This window comes from Pseudophryne corroboree, chromosome 12, assembly GCF_028390025.1.
Source record: "Pseudophryne corroboree isolate aPseCor3 chromosome 12, aPseCor3.hap2, whole genome shotgun sequence".
NCBI classification, from domain to species: domain Eukaryota; kingdom Metazoa; phylum Chordata; class Amphibia; order Anura; family Myobatrachidae; genus Pseudophryne; species Pseudophryne corroboree.
The window spans coordinates 157,173,774-157,200,910 of NC_086455.1; the positions used below are offsets into that span (position 1 = coordinate 157,173,774).

At 51.1% G+C, this 27,137-nt stretch overlaps 1 protein-coding gene across 1 annotated transcript in view; it reads left to right on the forward strand.

Annotated features, from left to right (window-relative positions):
- The window catches only part of NRXN3 (neurexin 3), a 376,989-nt gene that overhangs the window by 304,282 nt on the left and 45,570 nt on the right, over positions 1-27,137 (forward strand). The gene's annotated exons all lie outside the window — the stretch shown is intronic.

Consider the following 27,137-nt stretch of genomic DNA (forward strand, 5'->3'; position numbering starts at 1 on the left):
GGCTCCTACCGTCAATACCTGGAGAGCTGCACCTGTCTGTGAATCAGCAGCAGGCTGATGAGCAGGGAGGACTTCTTAAAACAAGCCTTCTGTATGCATCCGCTCTCTGTGAACCGTTCCTCTAGGTCCGCAATGCTCCACCTATATATGTAACGTCACAATGTATGATATTGGGTGGAGCGGTGCGGCAGAATCTTTTTTTCTCTGACGTCCTAAGTGGATGCTGGGGACTCCGTCAGGACCATGGGGAATAGCGGCTCCGCAGGAGACAGGGCACAAAAGTAAAAGCTTTAGGATCAGGTGGTGTGCACTGGCTCCTCCCCCTATGACCCTCCTCCAAGCCTCAGTTAGATCTTTCTGCCCGGCCGAGAAGGGTGCAATCTAGGTGGCTCTCCTAAAGAGCTGCTTAGAGTAAAAGTTTTGTTAGGTTTTTTATTTTCAGTGAGTCCTGCTGGCAACAGGCTCACTGCATCGAGGGACTTAGGGGAGAAGAAGTGAACTCACCTGCGTGCAGGATGGATTGGCTTCTTAGGCTACTGGACACTAGCTCCAGAGGGACGATCACAGGTACAGCCTGGATGGGTCACCGGAGCCGCGCCGCCGACCCCCTTGCAGATGCTGAAGAGAGAAGAGGTCCAGAAATCGGCGGCTGAAGACTTCCCAGTCTTCTTAAGGTAGCGCACAGCACTGCAGCTGTGCGCCATTGCTCTCAGCACACTTCACACCAACGGTCACTGAGGGTGCAGGGCGCTGGGGGGGGCGCCCTGAGCAGCAATGAAAGTACCTATACTGGCTAAAAATACATCACATATAGCCCCTGGGGCTATATGGATGTATTTAACCCCTGCCAGGTTGTCAGAAAAACGGGAAAAGAAGCCCGCCGAAAAGGGGGCGGGGCCTATTCTCCTCAGCACACAGCGCCATTTTCCCTCACAGAACTGCTGGTGGGAAGGCTCCCAGGCTCTCCCCTGCACTGCACTACAGAAACAGGGTTAAAACAGAGAGGGGGGGCATTTTTGTGGCGATATTATTACATATTAAGATGCTATAAGGGAAAACACTTATATAAGGTTGTCCCTGTAAAATTATAGCGTTTTGGTGTGTGCTGGCAAACTCTCCCTCTGTCTCCCCAAAGGGCTAGTGGGGTCCTGTCCTCTATCAGAGCATTCCCTGTGTGTGTGCTGTGTGTCGGTACGTGTGTGTCGACATGTATGAGGACGATGTTGGTGAGGAGGCGGAGCAATTGCCTGTAATGGTGATGTCACTCTCTAGGGAGTCGACACCGGAATGGATGGCTTATTTAGGGAATTACGTGATAATGTCAACAAGCTGCAAGGTCGGTTGACGACATGAGACGGCCGGCAAACCAATTAGTACCTGTCCAGGCGTCTCAAACACCGTCAGGGGCTTTAAAACGCCCATTACCTCAGTCGGTCGACACAGACACGGACACTGACTCCAGTGTCGACGGTGAAGAAACAAACGTATTTTCCGTTAGGGCCACACGTTACATGTTAAGGGCAATGAAGGAGGTGTTACATATTTCTGATACTACAAGTACCACAAAAAAGGGTATTATGTGGGGTGTGAAAAAACTACCTGTAGTTTTTCCTGAATCAGATAAATTAAATGAAGTGTGTGATGATGCGTGGGTCTCCCCCGATAGAAAATTAAAGGCGCTCACACGCTTATCAAAACAAGTGGCGTTACCGTCTCCAGATACGGCCGCCCTCAAGGAGCCAGCTAATAGGAGGCTGAAAAATATCCTAAAAAGTATATACACACATACTGGTGTTATACTGCGACCAGCGATCGCCTCAGCCTGGATGTGCAGCGCTGGGGTGGCTTGGTCGGATTCCCTGACTGAAAATATTGATACCCTTGACAGGGACAGTATTTTATTGACTATAGAGCATTTAAAGGATGCATTTCTATATATGCGAGATGCACAGAGGGATATTTGCACTCTGGCATCAAGAGTAAGTGCGATGTCCATGTCTGCCAGAAGATGTTTATGGACACGACAGTGGTCAGGTGATGCAGATTCCAAACGGCAGTATTGCCGTATAAAGGGAAGGAGTTATTTGGGGTCGGTCCATCGGACCTGGTGGCCACGGCAACAGCTGGAAAATCCACCTTTTTACCCCAAGTCACATCTCAGCAGAAAAAGACACCGTCTTTTCATCCTCAGTCCTTTCGTCCCCATAAGGGCAAGCAGGCAAAAGGCCAGTCATATCTGCCCAGGGGTAGAGGAACGGAAGAAGACTGCAGCAGGCAGCCCCTTCCCAGGAACAGAAGCCCTCCACCGCTTCTGGCAAGTCCTCAGCATGACGCTGGGGCCGTACAAGCGGACTCAGGTGCGGTGGGGGGGGTCGTCTCAAGAGTTTCAGCGCGCAGTGGGCTTACTCGCAAGTGGACCCCTGGATCCTACAAGTAGTATCCCAGGGGTACAGATTGGAAATTCGAGACGTCTCCCCCTCGCAGGTTCTTTACCAACATCTCCCTCCGACAGGGAGGCAGTATTGGAAACAATTCACAAGCTGTATTCCCAGCAGGTGATAATCAAAGTACCCCTCCTACAACAAGGAAAGGGGTATTATTCCACACTATTTGTGGTACTGAAGCCAGACGGCTCGGTGAGATTTATTCTAAATCTGAAGTCTTTGAACACTTACATACAAAGGTTCAAATCAAGATGGAGTCACTCAGAGCAGTGATAGCGAACCAGGAAGAAGGGGACTATATGGTGTCCCTGGACATCAAGGATGCTTACCTCCATGTCCCAAATTGCCCTTCTCACCAAGGGTACCTCAGGTTCGTGGTACAGAACTGTCACTATCAGTTTCAGACGCTGCCGTTTGGATTGTCCACGGCACCCCGGGTCTTTACCAAGGTAATGGCCGAAATGATGATTCTTCTTCAAAGAAAAGGCGTCTTAATTATCCCTTACTTGGACGATCTCCTGATAAGGGCAAGGTCCAGAGAACAGTTGGAGGTCGGAGTAGCACTATCTCAAGTAGTTCTACGACAGCACGGGTGGATTCTAAATATTCCAAAATCGCAGCTGATTCCGACGACACGTCTGCTGTTACTAGGGATGATTCTGGACACAGTCCAGAAAAAGGTGTTTCTCCCGGAGGAGAAAGCCTGGGAGTTATCCGAGCTAGTTAGGAACCTCCTAGAACCAGGCCAAGTGTCAGTGCATCAATGCACAAGAGTCCTGGGAAAAATGGTGGCTTCTTACGAAGCGATTCCATTCGTCAGATTTCACGAAAGAATTTTTCAGTGGGATCTGCTGGACGAATGGTCCGGATCGCATCTTCAGATGCATCAGCGGATAATCCTGTCTCCAAGGACAAGGGTGTCTCTTCTGTGGTGGCTGCAGAGTGCTCATCTACTAGAGGGCAGCAGATTCGGCATTCAGGACTGGGTCCTGGTGACCACGGATGCCAGCCTGAGAGGCTGGGGAGCAGTCACACAGGGAAGAAATTTCCAAGGAGTGTGGTCAAGTCTGGAGACTTCTCTCCACATAAATATACTGGAGCTAAGGGCAATTTACAATGCTCTGAGCCTAGGAAGACCTCTGCTTCAAAGTCAACCGGTGCTGATCCAGTCGGACAACATCACGGCAGTCGCCCACGTAAACAGACAGGGCGACACAAGAAGCAGGAGGGCAATGGCAGAAGCTGCAAGGATTCTTCGCTGGGCGGAAAATCATGTGATAGCACTGTCAGCAGTCTTCATTCCGGGAGTGGACAACTGGGAAGCAGACTTCCTCAGCAGGCACGACCTCCACCCGGGAGAGTGGGGACTTCACACGGAAGTCTTCCACATGATTGTGAACCATTGGGAAAAACCAAAGGTGGACATGATGGCGTCCCGCCTGAACAAAAAACTGGACAGGTATTGCGCCAGGTCAAGAGACCCTCAGGCAATAGCTGTGGACGTTCTGGTAACACCGTGGGTGTACCAGTCGGTGTATGTGTTCCCTCCTCTGCTTCTCATACCTAAGGTACTGAGAATTATAAGACGTAGAGGAGTAAGAACTATACTCGTGGCTCCGGATTGGCCAAGAAGGACTTGGTACCCGGAACTTCAAGAGATGCTCACAGAGGACTCATGGCCTCTGCCGCTAAGAAGGGACTTGCTTCAGCAAGTACCATGTCTGTTCCAAGACTTACCGCGGCTGCGTTTGACGGCATGGCGGTTGAACGCCGGATCCTAAGGGAAAAAGGCATTCCGGAAGAGGTCATTCCTACCCTGGTCAAAGCCAGGAAGGAGGTGACCGCACAACATTATCACCACATGTGGCGAAAATATGTTGCGTGGTGTGAGGCCAGGAAGGCCCCACGAAGAAATTTCAACTCGGTCGATTCCTGCATTTCCTGCAAACAGGAGTGTCTATGGGCCTCAAATTGGGATCCATTAAGGTTCAAATTTCGGCCCTGTCGATTTTCTTCCAGAAAGAATTGGCTTCAGTTCCTGAAGTCCAGAAGTTTGTCAAGGGAGTACTGCATATACAACCCCCTTTTGTGCCTCCAGTGGCACTGTGGGATCTCAACGTAGTTCTGGGATTCCTCAAATCACATTGGTTTAAACCGCTCAAATCTGTGGATTTGAAATATCTCACATGGAAAGTGACCATGATGTTGGCCCTGGCCTCGGCCAGGCGAGTGTCAGAATTGGCGGCTTTGTCTCACAAAAGCCCATATCTGATTGTCCATTCGGACAGGGCAGAGCTGCGGACTCGTCCCCAGTTTCTCCCTAAGGTGGTGTCAGCGTTTCACCTGAACCAGCTTATTGTGGTACCTGCGGCTACTAGGGACTTGGAGGACTCCAAGTTGCTAGATGTTGTCAGGGCCCTGAAAATATAGGTTTCCAGGACGGCTGGAGTCAGGAAAACTGACTTGCTGTTATCCTGTATGCACCCAACAAACTGGGTGCTCTTGCTTCTAAGCAGACGATTGCTAGTTGGATGTGTAGTACAATTCAGCTTGCACATTCTGTGGCAGGCCTGCCACAGCCAAAATATGTAAATGCCCATTCCACAAGGAAGGTGGGCTCATCTTGGGCGGCTGCCCGAGGGGTCTCGGCTTTACAACTTTGCCGAGCTGCTACTTGGTCAGGGGCACACCCTGGCTGAGGAGGACCTGGAGTTCTCTCACTCGGTGCTGCAGAGTCATCCGCACTCTCCCGCCCGTTTGGGAGCTTTGGTATAATCCCCATGGTCCTGACGGAGTCCCCAGCATCCACTTAGGACGTCAGAGAAAATAAGAATTTACTTACCGATAATTCTATTTCTCGTAGTCCGTAGTGGATGCTGGGCGCCCATCCCAAGTGCGGATTGTCTGCAATACTTGTACATAGTTATTGTTACAAAAATCGGGTTATTATTGTTGTGAGCCATCTTTTCAGAGGCTTCGCTGTTATCATGCTGTTAACTGGGTTCAGATCACAGGTTGTACAGTGTGATTGGTGTGGCTGGTATGAGTCTTACCCGGGATTCAAAATCCTTCCTTATTGTGTACGCTCGTCCGGGCACAGTATCCTAACTGAGGCTTGGAGGAGGGTCATAGGGGGAGGAGCCAGTGCACACCACCTGATCCTAAAGCTTTTACTTTTGTGCCCTGTCTCCTGCGGAGCCGCTATTCCCCATGGTCCTGACGGAGTCCCCAGCATCCACTACGGACTACGAGAAATAGAATTATCGGTAAGTAAATTCTTATTTTTTTTTCTTTTCTTTTTTTTTGAGGGGGGAGGAGCCCTGTTTATTTTGTCAGTCCCGGGCCCCACAATTTCTGATGGCAGTCATGCCTGCCACTCCTACATGGACCTCCCCTTCCCCAATCTGCAGATGCGCAGCACAAAAAAAAACTAGGCAAGCATGACTTAAATGTGTTGTAATGTGAAGTTACATTTATTGCCATTTTGTAACATTTCAGTAGTGTTGCATAACTGATTTGTGCAGAGTTTCTGACCCCTCCGTGATACACTTTTGACTCTTTCTGTAGACCGTAGGCAGCGCCTTGTTCATACTGCTGATTTTATCTACACACCTGCTAATTGCAGACCCTGCAGCATGACCCCTTTCAGGGCCGGTTCTTGCACTTGTGGCGCCCCGGGCAAAGTATAGGGGCGTGGCTTCAAATGGGGACGTGGTCAGTTACGCCCCCATTTGTGCCCCCTGTAGCGCCGCTGAAAGAAAGAAAAAATAAAAAAAGTATACTTACTATCCCCGCTCCTGATTCCAGACCGCTGCAGACCTCCTCCGCCGCCGCTCTTCTCCTCGATCTATGGGAGAGACGTTATTACGTCTCTCCCATAGAACAGCATAGACACTAGAGGTCAATTATGACACCTAGTGTCTGTGCCACTATGCTGTGCGGTGCGCGATGACGTCATCGCGCACCGCACAGCAAAGGTCCTCTTCATGAAGGGAAACTAGACGCGTAGAAGGCGGCGCCCCGGGCAAAAGTCCTGCTTGCCCGTGGCAAGATCCGCTACTGACTCCTTCCACCAGGTACAAAATGCTCTGCACCTGGACTTCCCTGGTAACACAGTATATGATTACAGTCACCTGTGGTGAAAGATCTGTCTCATCCGTTTTAGTTCAACACAGGAGGGAGGTCCAAGAGCAGGGGGTCATGATGGAGGATCTGTAATCTTTCCTACACAGCCGATGTCATGCAGTTATACTGACTTCTATCAAATGTTGCCAATAAAAGTATATTAGTGTTTTACAAACAGGTAAATACAAACCTCTATTCTATGCAAATAACAACTCACCTATATACTCCACAGCAATAAGCCTGCCCCACATTGTATCACATCCCAGTCTTCTTAAAGGAGAAAGATATTTTTTATGACCACGACCTCCATTTTAGTTTTAAAATACCGCATGACAACATTTTTACTTTCCATGAGGGGCTTACATGATGTCCTGTACTATTTTCTGAACTTTCAAGATCTAAAGATTTCAAAAGTTTTGGAGACGTGAACAAAAAAGGGTTATTTCTGTATCTTTTTACCTGTGATCCCTCAAGATTTTGTAGATGAATAGTTTCTTAATGTCTGTGGGGAAAATGTTGCAAGGGAAAATGCTAAATTTGTCTGTTCTAGAACCCCCAAGTGTCTGCGTACCACTGTTCTAGAACCCCCAAGTGTCTGCATGCCACTGTTCTAGGACCCCAAGTGTCTACATACTACCGTTCTAAAACCCCAAGTGTCAGCGTGCCACTGTTCTAGGACCCCCAAGTGTCTGCATACCGCTGTTCTAGGACCCCCAAGTGTCTGCGTGCCACTGTTCTAGGACCCCAAGTGTCTGCATGCCACTGTTCTAGGATCCCAAATGTCTGTGTGCCACTGTTCTAGGACCCCAAGTGTCTGCATGCCACTGTTCTAGGACCCCAAATGTCTGCGTACCACTGTTCTAGGACCCCAAGTGTCTGCATAACACTGTTCTAGCACCCCAAGAGTCTGCGTGCCACTGTTCTAGGACCCCAAGTGTCAGCATACCACTGTTCTAGGACCCCAAGTGTCAGCATAGCACTGTTCTAGGACCCCAAGTGTCTGCATACCACTGTTCTAAAACCCCAAGTGTCAATGTGTCACTGGGCTAGGACCCCAAGTGTCTGCATACCACTGTTCTAGGACCCCAAGAGTCTGCGTGCCACTGTTCTAGGACCCCAAGTGTCTGCATACCACTGTTCTAAAACCCCAAGTGTCAGCGTGCCACTGTTCTAGCACCGCAAGAGTCTGCATGCCACTGTTTTAGGACCCCAAGTGTCTGCATACCACTGTTTTAGGGCCCCAAGTGTCTGCATACCACTGTTCTAGGGCCCCAAGTGTCTGCATACCACTGTTCTAGGGCCCCAAGTGTCTGCATACCACTGTTCTAGGACCCCAAGTGTCTGCATACCACTGTTCTAAAACCCCAAATGTCAGCGTGCCCCTGTTCTAGGACCCCAAGTGTCTGCATGCCACTGTTCTAGGACCGCAAGAGTCTGCATGCCACTGTTTTAGGACCCCAAGTATCTGCGTACCACTGTTCTAGGACCCCAAGTGTCAGTGTGTCACTGGTCTAGGACCCCAAGTGTCTGCATACCACTGTTCTAGGACCCTGAGAGTCTGCGTGCCACTGTTCTAGGACCCCAAGTGTCTGCATAACACTGTTCTAGGACCCCGAGAGTCTGCGTGTCACTGTTCTAGGACCCCAAGTGTCTGCATACCACTGTTCTAAAACCCCAAGTGTCAGCGTGTCACTGGTCTAGGACCCCAAGAGTCTGCTTGCAGGACCGTATTAAGAGCATTGTAGGCCTTGGGCGAAGCAATGCGCTGGGTGGGGACCTACCCACCGTTTCATGGGAATTTAAAAAAAAAATCATAATTAACCCCTCCTGTGGTCCCACACTGTCTCTCCCCATACAGTGAACGGCAGTCAGCACTCTGATTGGTGGATAGCTCCAGCCATCCACCGACCAGCATGCTGACAGCCATTCACTGTCTGGCTGCAGGCTGGGAGGCGGATAGAGGATGCTTCCTGGCCACTCTGACTGTATGTAATCCACAATGACAGTGGCCGCGCAGTATTCTCTACCTGCGTTCCAAGAACCTCCAGAGGCACCAATGTGAGGGGCATATACCCCATGGCCCAGTGTGCCCATATGTTAAAGATGGCCCTGTTTGCGTGCCACTGGTCTAGGACCCCACGTGTCTCGCAAATGAGTCCTATTGGAGAAAAGAGCGCTATATAAATACAATTATTATTATTGTAAATGCACTATGCACACGGGCAATTTGGAGATGATTTTTATATATATACGTAACAGGATTTGGTACACACTGGATGTGGGCAACTAACAGAAGACTGTTCCGAGCCAAGGATGACACTAAGGCAGCAAGATGAAGTGCTTGGGTTTACAGAGGTGCCAATGAAACGAGTGGTGCCGATTATGTACTGTGGTTTCTTTTGGCTGGCGGCAAGCGTAATAGTACATAAATTTGAAAGAGTTTGAGGTGGAGAAAAATAAAATGGCAGAAAGATATTCAGTAACACTGCCACACTGATGGCGAGAGATCCGGAGAGGGTAGATGAACTTGGGTATAATCCGCACGAAGGCTACATTGAAAACCGATGAGTTTATTATACCCCTTTTCCACCTCTTAAGCACGGGTCGCAGCCGGGAGCCTGACACGGGTGGTACCCAGCTGCGGCCCGTGCTCAGCCCCCTTTCCCACTGCACTCACCAACCCGGCATATTTCCAGGTTGGTGACGCTGCTGGCGACGCGGCAGGGGTGGCACTGGGAGATCACATGATCTCCCAGCGCCGCCCTTCCATAGACTGTGAACGGGAGCCGTGTCGCATCGACACGGCTTCCGTTTACACTGCACAGCTTACCAGGTTGAACTCGTGTTCAACCCGGTAAGCTACCCGGGTAGGATTCCCGGATCACTTGATCCGTGTTGACCCTTTTCCACTAGCAAAAAACACGGGTAAATGCACGCCCCCGTGCATTTACCTGTGTTTTTTTAGCTAGTGGAAAAGGGGTATTAGTTTACCAAGGGAAGTGTTATGTCAGATAGCAGACAGCAGAGGGCAGCATTGTTCTACTCCAGCTGCTAGAGGAAACAGAGTGGAAATAAATACAGACATGCAGTAAAATAGCTGGGTCGGAAGTAGGAAGAGTTAGAGGCATATCCAGCTGAACGGATAATTTTAGCACCCTATTATTCATTACTGCGGCTATGCGCACTCCCAATTTTCATGCTATACAACTGACAAAAATTGGGCGCAACAACTTTTTGGCCAAAAATTTGCAGGGAAGTTAATAAGAAAAAAACTTGGGGAAAACAGCCTGTACCCGAAAAAACTTCAACTAAATATTGTATATAGATGTCTGTAACTGCCCCAAAGATATATATTGTGAGTTTTTAAAATGGATGATTATTGCATTTCAATTTTTTTTTATAAAAAGCTATTTTGTTTCGATTAAAGAAATACCTTTGCTAAATTTGTGGTGTATAAAAATGTAAAAAGCTTTGATTTTGGGGGTAATTTGATGCAACTCCCACCTGCAATGTTTAAAACACAGGTCCCACCCATGCAGGGCCGTCTTTTCGTATGGACTCAATGGGCACTTGCCCAAGGGCCCCAGGAGTTTGCCCAAAGGCCCCAGGGGTACCAGATTTTTTTTAAATCGGCCCTGGGGAACCAGTGATATCTGACTTCAAAGCAGTGGTCCCCATCCGAACCTGTTAATTGCTCTTCCTAGCCAGATATCTCAGGTTCTGTCTGACTTAGAGTGTTTCTGAGGATATACTCCAAAAGCTGGGACTCTCTCTTTTCTGTGGACACTGGCAGCTTGTCTCTACTGTGCCCAGAACGAGAGATATCAGCCTTCCAGCAGATGGTCCCTGCTCCAGCTCCACATGCCTAATATGCAGTTTTATATTTTCGTTGGTGGATTGCTCTGGCTCCTGCACTCTGATCCCTAAGTGCCCAGTACCTCCTGAAAGGTGTCCCCAGTACCTCCTGAAAGGTGTCCCCATTACCTCCTGAAGGGTGTCCCCAGTACCTCCTGAAAGGTGTCTCCAGTACCTCCTGAAAGGTGTCCCCAGTACCTCCTGAAAGGTGTCTCCAGTACCTCCTGAAAGGTGTCCCCATTACCTCCTGAAAGGTGTCTCCATTACCTCCTGAAAGGTGGGACTCTAGTGTTTTATCCCATTCAAAGCGAAGAAATCTATTTCCAGAAACTTAAGATATCTGCAGTCAAGCAAGCTGCCCTCCCATCGGAAAATGATGAATATTAAGCCCACTCCACTATCCACCCCTCCCCTGAGTATTAAACACCCCTTACCACCCTGGAAGTCATGTACCGCGGCCCCTTCATTCATCCCAATGCCCCCATCTACAGTTTAGTTTTCTCCCTCCCACCCCATCTCCCACCATCTATGCAGTAAAGGAGTAATTATCAGAAATGACTGCTCCAGGTCCTACATGCTGAGTGGAAGATAGAACACCCCATACCAACCGCGGGACATCAAAGCTGCCAATGATAGCACCCTCCACCCCTACCGCTGCAGCATGGGTAGGGGCCCCAGTGCATTGCTGTGTCCTGGGGCCTACTCTGCTGTTAAGACGGCCCTGCACCCATACAACACACCCATACAGGGCCACATTGGGGTAGGGGTGGGGGGAGTCAGGATTAGAGGCCCGGGCATAGGAGGGCGCCTGAGTGTCAGCGGTGTAGATTTGGCGTCGGGCCATCAGCTGATTGCAGCTGGCAGTCCTGTATGGCCGAGGAGAAGGGGCATCTGTAAGCACAATTAACCATTTTTGAGATGTATAATTTCTTCATAAAGACATTGTGGATTCTTTCACAGCTTGTTTTGCATTTTTTTATATTTTCTGTATTTTTGTGTCTTAAGCATTTTTACTACAGTACAGCATGTTCCTGTAAAGTGTTTTATTAATAAACTCTGACTACTGTACTGTATGTAAAATTACACTATACACCAGTTGTGACCAGTGAGGGCAATTCGGTAATATGCCGGGTATACCACACCTTAACAGACAGGAGGAGGTGAGAAGCTGCTGCCGAAGGGAGTGGGACACTGGGGGGAAGTGAGAGGCTGCAGGTGGGACACTGGGGGAAAATGAGGGGCTGCAGGTGGGACACTGGGTGGAAGAGAGAGGCTGCAGGTGGGACACTGGAGGGAAGTGAGAGGCTGCAGGTGGGACACTGGGGGGGAAGAGAGAGGCTGCAGGTGGGACACTGGGGGGAAGAGAGGGGCTGCAGGTGGCACACTGGGGGGAAGGGAGAAGCTGCAGGTGGGACACTGGGGGGAAGAGAGAGGCTGCAGGTGGCACACTGGGGGGAAGGGAGAAGCTGCAGGTGGGACACGGGGGAAGAGAGAGGCTGCAGGTGGGACACTGGGGGGAAGAGAGAGACTGCAGGTGGCACACTGGGGGGGGGGGGGAGTGAGAAGCTGCAGGTGGGACACTGGGGGGAAGTGAGAGGCTGCAGGTGGGACACTGGGGGGGAAGTGAGAGGCTGCAGGTGGGACACTGGGGGGAAGTGAGAAGCTGCAGGTGGGACACTGGGGGGAAGTGAGAAGCTGCAGGTGGGACACTGGGGGAAAGTGAGAGGCTGCAGGTAAGACACTGGGTGGAAGAGAGAGGCTGCAGGTGGAACACTGGGGGGAAGGGAGATCCTGCAGGTGGGACACTGGGGGAAGGGAGGCTGCAGGTGGGACGCTGGGGGGAAGTGAGAGGCTGCAGGTGGGACACTGAGGGGAAGTGAGAGGCTGCAGGTGGGACACTGGGGGGAAGTGAGAGGCTGCAGGTGGGACACTGGGGGAAGGGAGAAGCTGCAGGTGGAACACTGGAGGGAAGTGAGAGGCTGCAGGTGGGACACTGGGGGAAGTTAGAGGCTGCAGGTGGGACACTGGGGGGAAGTGAGAGGCTGCAGGTGGGACACTGGGGGGAAGTGAGAAGCTGCATGTGGGACACGGGGGAAGTGAGAAGCAGCATGTGGGACACTGGGGGGAAGTGAGAGGCTGCAGGTGGGACACTGGGGGGAAGTGATAGGCTGCATGTGGGACACTGGGGGGAAGTGAGAGGCTGCAGGTGGGACGCTGGGGGGAAGTGAGAGGCTGCAGGTGGGACGCCGGGGGGAAGTGAGAGGCTGCATGTGGGACGCCGGGGGGAAGTGAGAGGCTGCATGTGGGACGCCGGGGGGAAGTGAGAGGCTGCATGTGGGACGCCGGGGGGAAGTGAGAGGCTGCATGTGGGACGCCGGGGGGAAGTGAGAGCTGCATGTGGGACGCCGGGGGGAAGTGAGAGGCTGCAAGTGGGACACTGGGGGGAAGTGAGAGGCTGAATCAAGTCCTGACATTTTTACCGGAAAATAATGTTTTTTTACCAAGTGTGTACCTGAAGATAAATGTATTGCCTCTAAATGAATAACAAACTCTCGCAGCTGTACGAAATGATGTGCTCCGTGGGAAAAATGTAATTACTGCATTCAACTAAATACGCCCCTTGCAGAATGTAGTGTTTGTAAGAGAAGTGAGAGGGCGGGGGCGTGGCTTGGCGCCCATAGTCTGCAGACACATCTTGGCAATGCTCCGCAATCTGCACAGTGTGCCGAGAAGGGAGAGGATTGGCGGGGTCATATGCAGCAGAGAAGTGACAGTAAATTAGCAGCAAGTGGCCTCTGAATTTAGCCCGCATATCAGGAAAGTATTAAACAAATCAGAAACTGAAGTATTTCTGAATTAATCAGGATGAGCCATAGAAGTGTTGTTTCACTGGGCGAGACCTAAAAAAGGAGAGACCATAAAATGGAAGAAGATGGAAAATGTAATCGGAATATTTAAATGACTCCTGATAATGGTTAGGATACCAGTGTATAAGAGACAAGAAAGCCAACCGTACTTTCTTGTCTGCTTCCAGTCCCATGTGAAAGGGCCACAGGTGAGGCAGTGTCGGACTGTGTGAGCCATTATTCGTTTGTTGCCAGGAAGTTGAGGTTGTTTGAGAGATAGCAATCATGGATGTAGAGGCAACTTATACCCCTTTTCCACTAACTCCTTAAAACACGGGTAAATGCGCGGGGGCGCGCATTTACCCGTGTTTTCCCCTAGTGGAAACGGGTCCCCCGGCAAATTCCCGGATCAAGTGATCCGGGAATCCTACCCTGGTAGCTAGCAGTCTAGTGTGAACGGGAGCTGTGTCGAGGCGACACGGCTCCCATTCACAGTGCATAGGGAGGGCGGCTCTGGGAGATCATGTGATCTCCCAGCGCCGCCCCTGCCGCGTCACTAGCGCGTCACCAACTCTGCAATTGCCGGGTTGGTGAGCGCTGTCTGCAGGGGGCTGTAGCACAGGTCGCAGCCGTGTCAGGCGACACGGCTGCGACCCGTGCTACTCTAGTGGAAAAGGGGTATTAATAAGTGAGTCAAATGCACACCATAAGAATGTGTATTACCAGTATGCAAGGGGCATGGCTACCATAGAAAGTACTAGGAGGAAGGACTCCATTCTTGAGACTCCCACCTTTTTAAACATGCAGCTAGTGGTGCCTACACCACTGTCTGTGGAATATGACTCCCCCCTCAATGTGCAGAGCAATGCCAAGCAGGGAGTGTCCTGATTGAGCTTTTTCAGTCCCCAAAAATGAGAACAGTTGCCAGTCCGTTTTGCTTTGTAATATGTACCTTTGACCACATGCTGATGGCGGCGTCTTAAGTTTAGTTTCCAAAATTCCGTATTTTTGAGGCTCTGTTTGGTAAAGAGAGAAGTTATTTTAATCCCATCAAAATCTGAGTGTTCACATTTAATACATAGGACCCCCTTCTCCAACATTACATTTATATAATTCACATTTAATAAGGCATGACTCCTCTACTCCCCCAAGCTTGACCCCTCTCTAAAGGAATATGCACAGCAAGGCCACACATTCAGTTAATAGCCCCCAAACCAGCCTAGCATTAAATAATATTTCCATCACTTCAACTTAAATTAATCGGCCAACTCTCACCAAATAGCATCCACTATTAAGATGAAGAACATCTGTGAGGCTTTTGAGGGGAATAGCGGCTCCGTAGGAGACTGGGCACAACTAAGAAAGCTTTAGGACTAACTGGTGTGCACTGGCTCCTCCCACTATGACCCTCCTCCAGACCTCAGTAAGAATCTTGTGCCCGGCTGAGCTGGATGCACACTAGGGGCTCTCCTGAGCTCCTAGAGAGAAAGTATATTTTAGGTTTTTTATTTTACAGTGAGATCTGCTGGCAACAGACTCACTGCAGCGAGGGACTAAGGGGAGAAGAAGCGAACCTACCTAACTGGTGGTAGCTTGGGCTTCTTAGGCTACTGGACACCATTAGCTCCAGAGGGATCGACCGCATGGAACCGGCCTTGATGTTCGGTCCCGGAGCCGCGCCGCCGGCCCCCTTACAGAGCCAGAAGCAAGAAGTGATCCGGAAAATCGGCGGCAGAAGACTCCTGTCTTCAACAAGGTAGCGCACAGCACTGCAGCTGTGCGCCATTGCTCCTCATTGCACACCTCACACTGCGGTCACTGATGGGTGCAGGGCGCTGGGGGGGGGCGCCCTGAGCAGCAATATAAACACCTTGCATGGCAAAATCATCACAATATATAGCCCCAGAGGCTATATATGTGATAAATTACCCTTGCCAGAATTCCTGAAAAAAGCGGGAGAAGTCCGCGAAAAAAACTTTTCAGTGGGACCTGTTGGACAAGTGGTCCGGATCGCATCTTCAGATGCATCGGTTGATAACCCTGTCTCCAAGGACCAGGGTATCTCTGCTGTGGTGGCTGCAAAGTGCTCATCTTCAAGAGGGCCGCAGATTCGGCATACAGGACTGGGTCCTGGTGACCACGGATGCCAGCCTTCGAGGCTGGGGGGCAGTCACACAGGGAAGAAACTTCCAAGGACTTTGGTCAAGTCAGGAGACTTCCCTACACATAAATGTTCTGGAACTGAGGGCCATTTACAATGCCCTAAGTCAGGCAAAACCCCTGCTTCAAAACCAGCCGGTTCTGATCCAGTCAGACAACATCACGGCAGTCGCCCATGTAAACCGACAGGGCGGCACAAGAAGCAGGACGGCGATGGCAGAAGCCACAAGGATTCTCCGATGGGCGGAAAGTCACGTGTTAGCACTGTCAGCAGTGTTCATTCCGGGAGTGGACAACTGGGAAGCAGACTTCCTCAGCAGGCACGACCTCCACCCGGGAGAGTGGGGACTTCATCCAGAAGTCTTCCAACTGATTGTAAACCGTTGGGAAAGGCCACAGGTGGACATGATGGCGTCCCGCCTAAACAAAAAGCTAGAAAAATATTGCGCCAGGTCAAGGGACCCTCAGGCGATAGCTGTAGACGCTCTAGTGACACCGTGGGTGTACCGGTCGGTTTATGTGTTCCCCCCTCTTCCTCTCATACCCAAGGTACTGAGGATAATAAGGAAAAGAGGAGTAAGAACTATACTCATTGTTCTGGATTGGCCAAGAAGAGCTTGGTACCCGGAACTTCAAGAATTGATCTCAGAGAACCCATGGCCTCTGCCGCTCAGACAGGACCTGCTGCTGCAGGGGCCCTGTCTGTTCCAAGACTTACCGCGGCTGCGTTTGACGGCATGGCGGTTGAACACCGGATCCTAAAAGAAAAAGGTATTCCGGAGGAAGTCATTCCTACGCTCATTAAAGCTAGAAAAGATGTAACCGTACAACATTATCACCGCATATGGCGAAAATATGTTGCGTGGTGTGAGGCCAGGAGGGCCCCAACGGAGGAATTTCAGCTGGGTCGTTTTCTGCACTTCCTACAGTCAGGGGTGACTATGGGCCTAAAACTGGGTTCCATTAAGGTCCAGATTTCGGCTCTGTCGATTTTCTTCCAAAAAGAACTGGCTTCACTGCCTGAAGTTCAGACATTTGTTAAGGGAGTGCTGCATATTCAGCCTCCTTTTGTGCCTCCAGTGGCACCGTGGGACCTCAACGTGGTGTTGGGTTTCCTGAAGTCACATTGGTTTGAGCCACTAAAAACCGTGGATTTAAAATATCTCACGTGGAAAGTGGTCATGCTTTTGGCCTTGGCTTCGGCTAGGCGAGTGTCAGAATTGGCGGCTTTGTCATGTAAAAGCCCCTATTTGATTTTCCATATGGATAGGGCAGAATTGAGGACTCGTCCCCAGTTTCTCCCTAAGGTGGTATCAGCTTTTTACTTGAACCAACCTATTGTTGTGCCTGCGGCTACTAGGGACTTGGAGGACTCCAAGTTACTGGACGTAGTCAGGGCCTTGAAAATTTATGTTTCTAGGACGGCTGGAGTCAGGAAGACTGACTCTCTATTTATCCTGTATGCACCCAACAAACTGGGTGCTCCTGCCTCGAAGCAGACTATTGCTCGCTGGATTTGTAGCACGATTCAGCTTGCGCATTCTGCGGCTGGCCTGCCGCAGCCTAAATCTGTAAAAGCCCATTCCACGAGGAAAGTGGGCTCTTCTTGGGCGGCTGCCCGAGGGGTCTCGGCTTTACAACTTTGCCGAGCTGCTACTTGGTCAGGGGCAAACACGTTTGCAAAATTCTACAAATTTGATACCCTGGCTGAGGAGGACCTTGAGTTCTCTCATTCGGTGCTGCAGAGTCATCCGCACTCTCCCGCCCGTTTGGGAGCTTTGGTATAATCCCCATGGTCCTTACGGAGTCCCAGCATCCACTTAGGACGTCAGAGAAAATAAGATTTTACTCACCGGTAAATCTATTTCTCGTAGTCCGTAGTGGATGCTGGGCGCCCGTCCCAAGTGCGGTCTGTCTGCAATACTTGTATATAGTTATTGTTAACTAAAGGGTTATTGTTGAGCCATCTGTTGAGAGGCTCTGTTATGTTCATACTGTTAACTGGGTATAATATCACGAGTTATACGGTGTGATTGGTGTGGCTGGTATGAGTCTTACCCGGGATTCAAAATCCTTCCTTATTGTGTCAGCTCTTCTGGGCACAGTATCCTAACTGAGGTCTGGAGGAGGGTCATAGTGGGAGGAGCCAGTGCACACCAGTTAGTCCTAAAGCTTTCTTAGTTGTGCCCAGTCTCCTGCGGAGCCGCTATTCCCCATGGTCCTTACGGAGTCCCAGCATCCACTACGGACTACGAGAAATAGATTTACCGGTGAGTAAAATCTTATTTTCCATCACTTCAACTTAAATTAATCGGCCAACTCTCACCAAATAGCATCCACTATTAAGATGAAGAACATCTGTGAGGCTTTCATCTTCACATAATCGCCTTACATGTTACCCTTTGTCATTGCTTATCGGAGTCAGTGTCCCATTATAAGGTGGCTCTGGCTTCTAGTCAGGAAGAATGTGGGGATCATCTGGTAAACAGTGAGCTCCTCACTCCAGAATGGGCTGTTAAGAGGGTAACAAGTACTAGGTGTCTTCCAAGGCTTCTGCAGAACACACACATGCATCAGTGGCTCTGTACAGTAGGCCCTTTTCCTACAAGGTGCGGCACCTGCTGATGGGACCATCCGAGCGATGAACAGCACTACTGAGAATGGCTAATCATGTGTCTGCCTATTGAGCTACCCTAAATTGTGTCAGCCCTAGATCAAGTCACATCAGGCCTTTGGTTACTCCCCGGCAGTGGTTCATGGGTTATGGTAAATAATCCATCAGTTACGTTTGGTTTTGTTGGTAGTGATCTGGGTGACCCCAGAGGGAAGCCAGGTTCTGGCTACAGGTAACTGAAGATGACTCCCACAGCCTAACTCTAACCTCCTCCAGATGCCCAACCCTCCTGTCCAACAGCCTAACCCTAACCTCCTCCTGGTGCCTAACCCTCCTGTCCAACAGCCTAACCCTAACCTCCTCCTGGTGCCTAACCCTCCTGTCCAACAGCCTAACCCTATCTTCCCTCTAGCATCTAACTCTAACCTTCCCTCCAGCAGCCTAACCCTCCCCCTAGTGCCTAACCCTCCTCTCCCACAGCCTAACCCTCCTCTAGTGCCTAACCCTCCACTAGTGCCTAACCCTCCAGTCCTGCAACCTAGACCTCCCCCTAGTACCTAACCCTCCCCCTAGTACCTAACCCACCCATCCCGCAGCCTAACCCTAACCTCCTCCTGGTGCCTAACCCTCCCGTCCCACAGTCTAACCCTATCTTCCCTCTAGCATCTAACTCTAACCTTCCCTCCAGCAGCCTAACCCTCCCCCTAGTGCCTAACCCTCCTCTCCCACAGCCTAACCCTCCTCTAGTGCCTAACCCTCCAGTCCTGCAGCCTAGCCCTCCCCCTAGTACCTAACCCACCCATCACGCAGTCTAACCCTCCCCCTAGTACCTAACCCACCCATCCCGCAGCCTAACCCTATCCTCCTCCTGGTGCCTAACCCTCCCGTCCCACAGCCTAACCCTATCTTCCCTCTAGCATCTAACTCTAACCTTCCCTCCAGCAGCCTAACCCTCCCCCTAGTGCCTAACCCTCCTCTCCCACAGCCTAACCCTCCAGTCCTGCAACCTAGCCCTCCCCCTAGTACCTAACCCACCCATCCCGTAGCCTAACCCTAACCTCCTCCTGGAGCCTAACCCTCCTGTCCCACAGCCTAACCCTATTTTCCCTCTAGCACCTAACTCTAACCTTCCCTCCCTCAGCCTAATCCTCCCCTAGTGCCTAACCCTCCAGTCCCGCAGCCTAGCCCTCCCCTAGTACCTAACCCACCGATCCCATAGCCTAACCCTCCCCATAGTACTCAACCATCCCATCCCGCAGCCTAACCCTCCCCATAGTACCTAACCCTCCCATCCCGCAGCCTAACACTCCCTCTAGGGCAGGCCTGGCCAACCTGTGGCTCTCCAGCTGTTGTGGAAACTACAAGTCCCAGCATGCTCTGGGACAGCTTGGCTATTAGGGAATGCTAAAACGATGACACAGCATGCTGGAACGTGCAGTTTCACAGCAGCTGGAGATCCACAGTTTGGCCAGGCCTGCTCTAGGGCCTAACCCTCCCGTCCCACAGCCTAACCCTATGTTCTCCCTAGCACCTAACCTTCCCTCCAGCAGCCTAACCCTCCCCTAGTGCCTAACCCTCCAGTCCCGCAGCCTAACCCTATGTTCCCCCTAGCACCTAACCTTCCCTCCAGCAGCCTAACCCTCCCCTAGTGCCTAACCCTCCAGTCCCGCAGCCTAACCCTATGTTCCCCCTAGCACCTAACCTTCCCTCCAGCAGCCTAACCCTCCCCTAGTGCCTAACCCTCCAGTCCCGCAGCCTAACCCTATGTTCCCCCTAGCACCTAACCTTCCCTCCACCCTCCTCCTAGTGCCTAACATTAACCCTCCCGTTCCTAACCCTATTGTACCCCTAGCGCTTAACCCTCCCCATAGTGCCTAACCCTCCCTTCCTACAGCTGAGCGTGACCATGTCTGTAACTTCTGAGCTGGGGGAGGACAAGAAAGATTATGTAAGTGAAAGGGATGTATATATATAACATATAATGAAAAAATACATATTACATTTTGTTGGTCTTTTTGCTAGCACAGTTTAGTGTGAAGTCAAAAATATGTTTATTTTATTTCTAATTATTCCTCCATTCTGTGCGCTGAGCTGACAATCGTCAGAGCACAGCTGTCACATCGCAGCGAGTGGCTTACGTCTTCCTTCACCTCTCTCAGCGCAGGAGACGGTGATCTGAGATTGTTGGGATAATGGGTCTAATTCAGACCTAATCGCTAGCAGGCAATTTTTGCAGCCCTGCGAACAGATAGTCGCCGCCTACTGTGGGAGTGTATTTTCGCTGTGCAAGTGTGCGATCGCATGTGTAGCAGAGCTGTACAAACACAGATTTTGTGCAGTCTCTGCGCAGCCCAGGACTTACTCAGCCGCTGTGATCACATCAGCCTGTTCAGGACCGGAATTGACGGCAGTCTCCCTCCCTGCAAACGCCTGGACACGCCCGCGCTTTTCCAGACACTCCCTGAAAACGGTCAGTTGCCACCCACAAACGCCTTCTTCCTGTCAATCTCCTTGCGAACACCTGTGCAAATGCATTCCTCGCACAAACCCATCACTGAGCGGCGATCCGCTTTGTACCCGTGCGACGCGCCTGCGCATTGCGGTGCATACGCATGCGCAGTTTAGACCTGATCGCCCGCTGTGCAAAAACGCATCCTAGCGATCAGCTCTGAATTAGGCCCAATGTGAGGGTATAGGTACAGGGCTAAGATAAGTCAGTCTGGTAGAAGTGAATAGTGTACATACAGTACAGTATATTAAATAGACAGTAGGGGGTATATTTATAGAAGCATACCTCCCAACTGTCCTGAATTTAGCGGGACAGTCCCACTAATTGGACACTGTCCCACCCGCGGGCCGCAGTGTCCCATAGGTGTGGGGGACAGTTGGGAGAGCCAGTGACCACCTCTGCTCTGCAAAGCAGCCGGTGATCACTGAGTAGATGCTGTGTGCATCTATCAGTGCAAGGTGGGGAGCCGGGGGCTGTCCAGACGCTCAGGAAGCGCTGGGCACGCCCCCAAAATGACGAAAATGAGGGTTGCGTCACTAGACCACGCCCCCTCAATGCAAGGCCCCTCCACCTGTAGCCACGCCTCTTTACTGGCGCGGCATGTCCCTCTTCAGCAAAGACAGAAGTTGGGAGGTATGTAGAAGTGATGTTGCCCATAGCAACCAGTCAAATTCTAGCTATTATCTTTTTGAAGGTGCCAGATAAATGATAATTAGAATATGATTGGTTGCTATGGCAACATCTCCACTTCGATAAACCCGCACTTTAGTAGGCTGAGATTTGTTCTAGCGCACGCACAAAGATTACAGATGTGTCCTAATACACTGTTACTACTGTCGTGTTAAACAGCCCCTCTCGGTGCACCATTGGGGTAATTCAGACCTGATCACTGGGCAGTGATTTTTGCACTGCTGCGATCAGTCACCACCTACACGGGCAGTGCATTTTCGCTGTGCAAGTGTGCGGTCGCATGTGTAACAGAGCAGTACAAACTGAGTTTTGTGCAGTCTCTGCGCAACCCAGGACTTACTCAGCCGCTGCGATCACATCAGCCTGTCCGGTACCGGAATTGACGTCAGGAACCCTCCCTGAAAACGCATGGACACGCCTGCGTTTTTCCAGACACTCCCTGAAAACTATCAGTTGCCACCCACAAACGCCTTCTTCCTGTCAATCTCCTGTCGATCACCCGTGCTAATGGATCCTTCGCACAAACCCGTGGCTGACCGGCGATCCGCTTTGCAGCCGAGCTGCAGTGCATACGCATGCGCAGTTTGTGGCTGATCGCCAGCAGCGGTCAGATCTGAATTACCCCCCATGTCCTATGTGACACGACCACGACGGAGGTCTCTCTCTCGCCCTCTCTCATTAACATAAAAAAATTAACTGGGAGTGGCCAAACCACGTTACTAGATTACACTGTTCCGTTTGAAGTGTGACATTTGCACTGTCGTTACAGGGTTGCTCTGGACATAGGTGGCTATGGGCAGGAGCTGCTGCACTAGTGAAGAAGTTGCAGCTCCTTTGCTGTTACGCACCAGGCAGTTGCAGCGATTATACATCACACGCTTGTGAAGAACTCGCTAGTCCAGGATTATCTGTGACAGATACAATATCTTGGGGGCTGCAATCTGGAACCAGCCAATATGGAAGAGGTGTTTGAAGGGGTTGGTAAAGCGTTGCCGGCGGGCAGCATACCGACCGCGGGATCCTGGCAGTAGACTGCCGGCAGGGTGGCAAGTGCAACAGAGCCCCTTGCGGGCCATGCAGCGGGCTTGGTGGATCACTGCACTCGCCACAGGTGCTATTCCCACTCTATGGGCGTTGGCATTCCATCGGCCGGCATTGTGATCGCTCGGGATTCCGGCGTCGGCATGGTGACCGGCTTCCTGAGTGCCGGTCACATGACCGCATCACGTTTGAAGAAGGGCGGGATGAGATGGGGACTCTGCGGTGGGAGTGGAAGAGATGCATTAGGGGTTCTCAGTGCCTACAGAATTTATCTGATGCCCGGGAGTCATAGTGTGGCCAAGACCTCAGAATGGCCAGTGTGCCAGTATTGTGTATACAATGTAAGCCAATGTCGCGTGGGCAGGAGCTGAGATGTGATGGGCAGTGATAGCATATAACGCTGGGCATGATGGAGCTCTGGCATATAAGGGGGCAGGTCAGCCATATAAAGAATAGAGCGTGAGTGGGTTCTGGCATATGTAGGGGCTCTGTCTGGCATATGTAAAGGCATAAAGGGGAACTGATGCCATATAAAGGGGCATGAGGGGGTTTGATGCAATACAAAGGGGCATGAGAGGGATCTGATTACATACAAATGAAATTTAAGGGCTACAGCTAAAATCTTTCCCTCTCACCCAGGGTAAGTTGTTGGTGCGATGGTGCTTTGTCACAACAAGGAGTCAAGTCCGTCTGCACCAGGGGAGAAGCTGAGCTCCTGGAGCCTCCTTAGGATGCGTCGAGCGGCTCTGCGGCAGTTTGCCACCGTATAGGGGAGCGATTTGCCGCTGGGACTAGGGGGAAGAGAAGCACCAAAAGGACACTCTTGATGCAGCTTTTTAGGCTGCAGGGTGCACCCTACATGCAAAGTAAAGGTGGCATGGGCCAGGGACGGTGCTGTCCCCTAAGCCATGCACCCTTGGCGTTGCCTCCGATCTTACCTCCCCCCTCCTCGTTACAGCCCTGACTCAGAGACACAAAGCAGATATAGATGTTAATAAGCAACTAAGGGCCTAATTCAGACCTGATCGCTGTTGTGCGAATTCGCACAGCGGGCAATTATTGAATGACTGCGCATGAGAGAGAGAGTGTGTGACGTCAGCTGCGGCCCCGATCAGCCTGTTTGTATCGCACTGTAGGAGTAAGTCCTGGGCCATGCACAGACTGGAAAAATCATTCCATGGTGAGTGAGTTGTGAACGGATTTGCAGATGTCCGCTGTCTGGTGAAGTTTTCGCACAGCGTACACATGCAATCGCACACTTGCACGGGGCGGGTATTCACTCTCTATGGGCAGGCAGCTATCTGATCGCAGACCTCTGCAAAAACACAGAAGAACGATCCGGTCTGAATTAGGCCCTATGTCCCATCAATAACACACTGTTATAGAATAATGGAGACTGCACCTACAGCTATAATGAGCCTTTTACAGGCAATATATGTGCTATCTCCTGCACTAAGTTGTTGCTACGGTACTTAGGGGGTAATTCCGAGTTGATCGTAGCTGTGCTAAATTTATGATCTTCTTCCCTGACATGTGGGGGGACGCCCAGCACAGGGCTAGCCCGCCCCGTATGTCAGTACGCCCCCCCCCCCCCCCCGCAGAAGTGCAAAGGCATCACACAGCAGCAATGCCTTTGCACGTCAAGAGTAGCTCCCGGCCATTGCAGCTTTAGCATGCTGGCTGGGAGCTACTCATCGCTCCCCGTTCCGCAGCGGCTGCGGCCCGCCCCCCATTCGGTCTGGCCATGCCTGCGTTGGCCGGACCAAACCCACGAAATGGCGGCCAAACGCCGCCGTTCCGCCCTGCGATCGCCTCTGCCTGTCAATCAGGCAGAGGCGATCGCATCCCTGCTTCGTCCTTCGGCCGTCTGGCTTGCGCCGGCGCACTACGGCGCCAGCGCACTACGGCGCCAGCGCATGCGCAGCAGCGAACGGGTCAGAATGACCCCCATAGCCCTGCTGCTTAAAATCTTGTGAAAACTGCTGTTTCAGCAAGATCTAATTAATAAAGGGCTTGATATGCACGCCTCACAGTTGATTAGCATCTCTCATGCGCAGTCCACAGTTATATCCTACGTAACATAGTTTTGGTTGCAATTAGTTCAGGCAGCCTGTGTGAAGCCTGCTGTAAACTGCGTGGTTTTGTATTCGCTAGCTGACAGTATGTTAGACGTACGGACGGTTCCCCATGAGGTGGCCACCTGTTCTGGGTGAAAAGCTGAATATCTCCACTCCAAAGTAACACCGGCCTGTGCCTTACTTTTGCTCATATATGACCTTTGCTTCCAGAGAGGGAATTTGACGCGTTTCATCTTTGTTTCAAAGAGACTTTCTCAAAGTTGGTTTTATTTACACGTAAAGAATAAAACAATAAAAGTGAAGCGCTAATTAACACACATTAAATGTAAAATATAGACCAAATTACAAGCTGCTAAATGTCACCGTAGCGTTATAGCTCACTGCGCATAAAGCTAATTAGCAAGAAAAAATAAACTGACACAGCGCTCGGGTCTCATACATATACCAATATCTCATGTGGGTTTAAAAATCTATTTTATTCAAATAAAATATTTATGCACCAAACAGATTGGTAAAATAATAGCATACAACACAAGGGTGCAAATTATGAATATACTAAATCAAGCAGTTACCATGCAGTTATGACCTGCCCATATAACACGAAGGCTAATAAAGATGGTTATTTACAGGATTAGACCATAATCTATGGAACATCCCCTGCAGCCTAGCCCTAACGTCCCCTGCAGCCTAGCCCTAACCTCCCCAAGCAGCCTAGCCCTATCCTCCCCCTGCAGCCCAGCCTTAACCTCCCCCTGCAGCCTAACCCTAACCTCCCCCTGCAGCCTAACCCTAACCTCCCCCTGCAGCCTAGCCCTAACCTCCCTAAACAGCCTAGCCCTAACCTCCCCCTGCAGCCTAGCCTTAACCTCCCCCTGCAGCCTAACCCTGACCTCCCCCTGCAGCCTAGCCCTAACCTCCCCGAGCAGCCTAGCCCTAACCTCCTTTTGCAGCCTAGCCCTAACCTCCTTTTGCAGCCTAGCCCTAACGGCCCCCTGCAGCCTAGCCCTAACCTCCCCCTGCAGCCTAGCCTTAACCTCCCCCTGCAGCCTAGACCTAACGTCCCCTGCAGCCTAGACCTAACGTCCCCTGCAGCCTAACCCTAACCTCCCCTGCAGCCTAGCCCTAACCTCCCCGAGCAGCCTAGCCTTAACCTCCCCCTGCAGCCTAACCCTAACCTCCCCGAGCAGCCTAGCCCTAACCTCCCCGAGCAGCCTAGCCCTAACCTCCCCCTGCAGCCTAGCCCTAACCTCCCCCTGCAGCCTAACCCTAACCTCCCCCTGCAGCCTAGCCCTAACCTTCCAGAGCAGCCTAGCCCTAACCTCCCCCTGCAACCTAACCCTAACCTCCCCGAGCAGCCTAGCCCTAACCTCCCCGAGCAGCCTAGACCTAACCCATATAACACGACGGCTAAAAAAGATGGTTATTTACAGGATTAGACCATAATCTATGGAACATACAGATCCGCAGTATAAGAAGCAGATCTGCAGTATTCTGATGTATCACATATTCCAACTGATGGCTGAATAAAAAGTGTGAATATAAGCCGCATCCTCCCAAAGGAGGTGGTATTTAGTGACAGATATCATGTCGACAATCATTAAGTCGGCATGAGACTGTCAACAACAGGTTCTAACTGTCGACGTGCAATGTGTTGAATTGCTCAACAAAATGACCATGTCAACATTCATCATTTCCACTTGGATGATATGTCAACATGATGAACTGTCAACAAAGCGTCCATGGTGGTCATAGTCTAGTAGCTTCTTACCCTTGCCCGGCGACTCCAGCATATTCTTTAGGGTCCTGGCGGTGCTATGATAGCAACTTCTGGTGCAAACCTGTGATGCTGCCGTGCTCCAGTGCCGTAACCCTGACCTCTCTCCGCAGCCTAGCCCTAACGTCCCCTGCAGCCTAGCCCTAACGTCCCCTGCAGCATAGCCCTATCCTCCCCCTGCAGCCTAGCCCTAACCTCCCCCTGCAGCCTAGCCCTAACCTCCCCCTGCAGCCTAAACCTAACCTCTCCCTGCAGCCTAGCCCTAACCTCTCCCTGCAGCATAGCCCTAACCACCCCCTGCAGCCTAGCCCTAACGTCTCCTGCAGCCTAGCCCTAACCTCCCTCTGCAGCCTAGCCCTAACCTCCCCCTGCAGCCTAGCCCTAACCTCCCCCTGCAGCCTAGACCTAACCTCCCCCTGCAGCCTAGCCCTAACCTTCCCCTGCAGCCTAGCCCTAACGTCTCCTGCAGCCTAGCCCTAACCACCCCCTGCAGCCTAGCCCTAACGTCTCCTGCAGCCTAGCCCTATCCTCCCCCTGCAGCCTAGCCCTAACCTCCCCCTGCAGCGTAGCCCTAACCTCCCCCTGCAGCCTAGCCCTAACCTCCCCCTGCAGCCTAGCCCTTACCGCCCCCTACAGCCTAGCCCTAAACTCCCCCTCACGTGTGGAGGGCAGACCACATGGTCGGTACCACTAGTATTTCCAGCCTGTAGAAGCCCAATTGAAATGAATGAGGGAAGCCCTGCTAATGGTTACATTTCAGCTGGGTCAGCCTCTGTGGGGTTTTTTCTTTACTTACACTCAATAACAAAGACTGATAACTTCTTATTATATGACGAAGGAAAGTGCATTTTTATTGTGCATCAGTGATGGCTTTTGTGAGTATTTTATTCAATCGTTAAACGTTGTTTTAAAATGTGTCTGTTATTTTTATTCTGCTGTAAATTACATGCACCTGCAATCAGTAGCAGCCAATACCTTTAAAGGGCATGCTTGTGCTTGTG